Genomic DNA, 6,841 nt, shown 5'->3' with positions numbered 1-6,841 from the left:
ATTGTAGATTTGCATTTTTAAAAACATTCAGTATATTTGAAGATGTATTTTTAATATATTTTGTAATAAAAATGCATTTCAACATACAGTTTTTTTTTAATTAATGTATTTATTTATTGAAATATATTTTCGAATATATTGATTATGGCATTCCAAATATATGTCAACATACATACATCAATAGAACATCATCTGTGTCTTGTTACATGGCGAGGAAAGTCAGAAACCAAAATCCAGAAAATATTTTTCATATATGGTGGCCAAAATGGTAGCATTTCAAATATATGTCAATATATTTGGGAGGAATATTTTTAAAATATATTTCAAATATATTTATCTTCCATGTGGGTTAATCCCCCCCCCCCCCCCATCACAGGACATAGCATGTGGGCGCACCAGATTGTCCTCTGGCTCCATGCGCACTGTTTTCATTGTGATTTGCCGCGTTGTTCTCATTCTTAATAAATGTTTGTCATTCTCTTCTTCTGTTGTTTCAGTATATGGTACGATATTGGGGGTATCCAAATCAGTGCAATAGCACTTTCCGGTGTGTCCAAGATAGTCAGAACTGTGTTCCAGGGCTTGACAGCCTACATGGAAGAAAAATATATTTTAAAATATGTTTTAAAAATACATTCTTCCCAAATATATTGACCTACATTTAAAATATTACAATTTTGGCCGTATGGCCGCACTATGCTGACACTGTACTGCTAGGGTGACAGTATGTAAAAAAAAAACATAGATAATAATAGAAAAATAAAATAAAAATGTAAAAACATTTTTTTAAAAAATTATATATATATATATATATATATTTTTTTTTTAATAATCTGATTTTGGGTTATTTTTTTTTGTACCAGAAAGATAGCTGAATACAAGCAATCAGTGTACAAAAAAAAGTGTCACTATGGTGACACTGTACTGCTAGGGTGACAGTATGTAAAAAAAAAAAAAAAAAAACCCATAGATAATAATAAAAAAATAAAAAAAAATGTAAAAACATTTTTTTTAATTATATATATATATTTTTTTAAAATAATCTGATTTTGGGTTATTTTTTTTTGTACCAGAAAGATAGCTGAATACAAGCAATCAGTGTACAAAAAATAGTGTCACTATGGTGACACTGTACTGCTAGGGTGACAGTATGTAAAAAAAAAACAAAACCCATAGATAATAATAAAAAAATAAAATAAAAATGTAAAAATATTTTTTTTTTAAATTATATATATATATATATATATATATTTTTTTTTTTTTAAATAATCTGATTTTGGGTTATTTTTTTTTGTACCAGAAAGATAGCTGAATACAAGCAATCAGTGTACAAAAAAAAGTGTCACTATGGTGACACTGTACTGCTAGGGTGACAGTATGTAAAAAAAAACAAAAAAACCCATAGATAATAAAAAAATAAAAAAAATGTAAAAACATTTTTTTTAATTATATATATATATATATATATATATATATATATATTTTTTTTTTTTTTTTTTTTTTTTTAAATAATCTGATTTTGGGTTATTTTTTTTTGTACCAGAAAGATAGCTGAATACAAGCAATCAGTGTACAAAAAAAAGTGTCACTATGGTGACACTGTACTGCTAGGGTGACAGTATGTAAAAAAAAAACAAAAAAACCATAGATAATAATAAAAAAATAAAATAAAAATGTAAAAACATTTTAAAAAAAAAATAGTTTTTTTTTTTTTTTTAATAATCTGATTTTGGGTTATTTTTTTTTGTACCAGAAGGATAGCTGAATACAAGCAATCAGTGTACAAAAAAAAGTGTCACTATGGTGACACTGTACTGCTAGGGTGACAGTATGTAAAAAACAAAACAGAAATAATAATATAAAAATTAAAATGTATAATTGAAAAATTATAATAATTTTTTTATAAACTGATTTGGGTTATTATTTTTTTTTTTTACAAACAAAGTAGCAGAATACATTTGGCCAAGATCTATGAAGAAAGATTATTTATCTGCAAAATTTTTATAAGAAAAATACGTTTTAAAAAAAAAAAATGTGGTCTTTTATTATTTATGAAGCAAAAAAATAAAAATCCCAGGGGTGAATAAATACCATCAAAATAAAATTTTATGTGTCTCCAAAAAATTTCATGTGGGTACAGTGTTGCATGACCGCGCAATTGTCAAAGTGCGACAGCACTGAAAGCTGAAAATTGGCCTGGACTGGAAGGGGATAAAAGTGTCCGGACTGGAACCAGGGGCAGACTGACCATTTGGAAACTCAGGCACTGCCCGAGGGCCCGGGGTCAGTAGGGGGCCCCATGAGATGCCCCTGGTACCTTTTTCATAGGCTTTTTTTAGTTTGGGCAAGGACACAGGGGCCCCATGATCCCCTATTGCCCGGGGGCCCCATGAGTTGTCAGTCCGCCCCTGACTGGAACTGTTTACATTTTGTGGCAGAAAATGTGTGGTTTATAAAGTTTCTTACGTCAAAATTTCCGCACAATAGATTCCGCTTCATACAGCATTCAAAGCAAAAACAAGAACAGAATAAAATAATACCAATCCTCCTGGCTCCTTCTCTTTGCAGCACCGCAGCTCCGCCTTTTGCCTTGGTCCTTTATCCCGGGATCACACTTGTGTGGTCTAACATATCGCATGTGATTCGCACAGGAACCGCACCGCCTTCCTGTACAAATCACATGCGATTTGTGTGCGGTGCGATCGGAGCCGTACATTTTGTATGTCTCTAATCGCACTGCACCTGCACCAAAAACATGCAGGACCCTTTTTTGGTCCTCACTAGAATCGGATCGCATGGGTATTCACACCTATGTGATCCGATTCTGCACATCATACGATCAATTTCAGGGTGTTGTGCGATTGCGATGCGGTGAGGAATTTGCAGCGTTTTCTGTGCGAATTCCGCACCGGATCAAAATCGCACCCCGTTCATGCAAACCTCTGCGGGTGTGTATGTTCAATTAACCTCCCTAGCGGTCTGATTATGTCAGTATTTCTGTGCTCAAAGCGGTACATTTTTTGCATGGAAATATGTAGTTTTTTTATTTTAGGTCTGTAATTTTTAGGAATAACTCACTGAAATCTGTCCGGACAAGAGTCTAGTAAACATCCCGGGGAGGATAAAACTTGAAACACGAAATCATAAATTATAAGTTAATAAATAATCATAAAAAATAATAATATAATAATAATAAATGTAATTCAATAATATAATCAAACCAAAAACACTGAAATGTGAAATATAGCGCCAAGTTCGCACATCGCTGAGCAAAGTCGCAGAATCGTTTTCAGTGTCTGATGAGGAATTTCCCCCACGAATCATTATCACTCAATTCTGCAAGTGGTTCTAATTTACTATCGCTGTTCTCTAGCCGGTCTAAAACCGCGTCTGACCTAAAGGGACGCTTTTTGGACGCCATGGACGTTTCTCAGTTTCCAGGCAGAAAGAACAGTAAAAATGCAGGCAGGGCGCCGGACAAAGCACTCGGGACAAAATGTATGTGAAATGGTTTGATACAGGAATGTTATACTATGTGATTTTAGTGATTTTAGTGAATGTCACTTTTTGTCATTTTCAAATTTCCCGCCAGTTCCGTCCCTCGTACGTCCCGACGTCGCAGGGAACGAAACCCGGAAGACAGATGCCGGCATCAGCCGGAGGACATTGCTGGGGACGCTGCAGGGGGGACATCGCGGGAGCGCAGGACAAGGTAAGTGAAGAAGAGATCCCGGAGCAACGCTGCAGTGTATTCCCGAGTGTAGATCGGGGGGGTTACCGCTTGTGGTACTGAAACTTTACCCCGAGCTACACTCGGGAATACCGACAGGGGGGTTAACAACACCCCAAAATCGGTCCGCAAAACGCGGTGCAATGTGCACAATCAGATCGCATAGGTTTGAATACCGCATCAGTGCGAACCCCGGGCTCAGACCGACTAACAGCCTACCTGTGCTCATGTACAACAGTTGCAGCTGCATGGGCCCACACCCTGGCCCCTCGATAAGGCGCCATTCACACTCGTGCAACTTCCAAATTGTGCAATTTTCACTGCGACTTTAATGTGACTTCGGCATGACTTTGATGCGACTTTAGATGAGTGTGACCTTGACCAAAGATAATTGTTTCTGCTGTACAAAGTTGCATGCAAGTCGCGTGTACAACAACCAGGTGCGAGTTTCATGCGGCTTTGGAGGGTTTACATTGAAGTCTATGGTCCTCAAGTGGCATGAAAGTCGGACCAAAGTAGTGCAGGAACTACTTTGAAGTCGCTGCGACTTGAAGTCACACAGATATGAATGGTACCCATTGGGAAACATGGGGGGGGGTGTGACTTGTTATGCAACTTGGGAACCCATAAGTGTGAATGGAGCCTAAGGGAATCTCCTCCCACCTGTATGAAGCCCCCCTGTCTCCCAGCCTGAGACCCCCTGGCTTTAAGGTGGGACCCAAGCCTTGGGCAGGCCTGTGATTGGCTGTGCAGCTGTATACACACCATGCTGGTCTCCGGTAAGGCTGGACTCTGGGTTGGAACTTTCATCTCTTCCAAAGCTCTTTGAAGCCTCCAAACTCCGGAACCCAATCTGAGAATTACAAAACCCAGAGAAAATGGAGAAACCCGTCTTCTTCACTCAGAATCAATATTCCAGAGCCCTGCGCTCTGCATGTGTGCGAACCCTGTGTCACTTTTGCATATTCTTACACAGTGACAGGGTACTGATCATCAGTGCAGCCGTATCAGTGCCTCCTCATCAGTACTGCCTATCAGTACCCATCAGTGCTGCCTATCAGTGACCATTAGTGATGCCTGTCAATGCCCATCATTGCCACCTATCAGTGCCTCCTCATCAGTACTATCAGTGCCCATCAGTGAGGCCTGTCAATGTCAATCAGTGCCGCCTATCAGTGCTTCCTCATCAGTGCTGTCTATCAGTGCCCATCAGTACTGCCTGTCAGTGCCCATCAGTGCCGGCTATCAGTGCTTCCTCATCAGTGCTGTCTATCAGTGCCCATCAGTGCTGCCATTTAGTGCCCATCAGTGATGCCTGTCAGTGCCCATCAATGCCACCTATCAGTGCCCATCGGTGCTCCCATTCAGTGCCCATCAGTGCTGCCTTTCAGTGCCCATCAATGCCACCTATCAGTGCCCATCAGTGCCGCCATACAGTGCCCATCAATGTTGCCTATCAGTGCTCATAAGTGCATCATATCAGTGCCCATCAATGCCACCTATCAGTGCCCATCAGTGCTACCATTCAGTGCCCATCAGTGATGCCTGTCAGTGTCAATCAATGCCGCTTTTCAGTGCCCATCGTTGCTGCCATTCAGTGCCCATCAGTGCTGCTATTCAGTGCCCATCAATGTCGCCTATCAATGCCCATCAGTACCACATCAGTGCCCATCAATGCCATCTATCAGTGCCCATCAGTGCCACATATCAGTGCCCATCAGTGCCACATATCAGTGCCCATCAATGCTGCCTATCATTGCCCATTAGTGATGCCTGTCAATGCCTATCAGTGCCTCCTCATCAGAACTGCCAATCAGTGCCTGTCAGTGAGGCCTGTCAATGCCCATCAGTGCCTCATCAAAGCTGTCTATCAGTACCCATCAGTGCTGCCTATCAGTGCCCATCAGTGAGGCCTGTCAATGCCCATCAGTGCTGCCTATCAGTGCTTCCTCATCAGTCTTTTTATCAGTGCCCATCAGTGCTGCCTGTCAGTGCAGGCTATCAGTGCTTCCTCATCAGTGCTGTCTATCAGTACCCATCAGTGCTGCCTATCAGTGCCCATCAGTGCTGTTAGTGCCATCAATGCCACCTATCAGTGCCCATCAGTGCTGCCATTCAGTGCCCATCAGTGATGCCTGTCAGTGCCCATCAATGACACCTATCAGTGCCCATCGGTGCTCCCATTCAGTGTCCATCAGTGCTGCCATTCAGTGCCCATCAATGCCACCTATCAGTGCCCATCAGTGCCACATATCAGTGATGCCTGTCAGTGCTCATCAGTGCTGCCATACAGTGCCCATCAATGCTGCCTATCAGAGCCCATAAGTGCCACATATCAGTGCCCATCAGTGATGCCTGTCAGTGCCCATCAATGCCACCTATCAGTGTCCATCAGTGCTGCCATTCAGTGCACATCAGTGATGCCTGTCAGTGCCGCCTCATCAGTGTTGCCTATCAGTAGCCATCAGTGCTGCCTATCAGTGCCCAACAGTAAGGCCTGTCAATGCCCATCAGTGAGGCCTATCAATGCCCATCAGTGCCGCCTATCAGTGTTTCCTCATCGGTGCTGTCTATCAGTGCCCATCGGTGCTGCCAGTCAGTGCCCATCAGTGATACCTGTCAGTGCCCATCAATACTGCTTTTTAGTGCCCATTAGTGCTGCCATTCAGTGCCCATCAATGCCGCCTATCAGTGCCCATCAGCGCTGCCATTTAGTGCCAATCAATGCCGCCTATCAGTGCCCATAAGTGCCACATATCAGTGCCCATCAGTGCTGCCATTCAGTGCCCATCAATGCCACCTATCAGTGCCCATCAGTGCCGCCTATCAGTGAGGCCTGTCAATGCCCATCAGTGCCGCCTGTCAGTGCTTCCTCATCACTGCTGTCTATCAGTGCCCATTGGTGCTGCCATTCAGTGCCCATCAGTGATGCCTGTCAGTCTCCATCAAAACTGCTTTTCAGTGCCCATCAGTGCTGCCATTCAGTGCCCATCAATGCCGCCTATCAGTGCCCATCAGTGCACCTTATCAGTGCCCATCAATTCCGCTTTTCAGTACCCATCAGTACTGCCATTCAGTGGCCATCAATGCCACCTATCAGTGCCCATCGGT

The sequence above is a fragment of the Staurois parvus genome, unplaced genomic scaffold, assembly GCF_062004578.1.
Source record: "Staurois parvus isolate SC_StPar_1 unplaced genomic scaffold, SC_StPar_1.0 ptg001147l, whole genome shotgun sequence".
NCBI lineage: Eukaryota > Metazoa > Chordata > Amphibia > Anura > Ranidae > Staurois > Staurois parvus.
Note: the sequence above shows the minus strand (reverse complement) of the source record.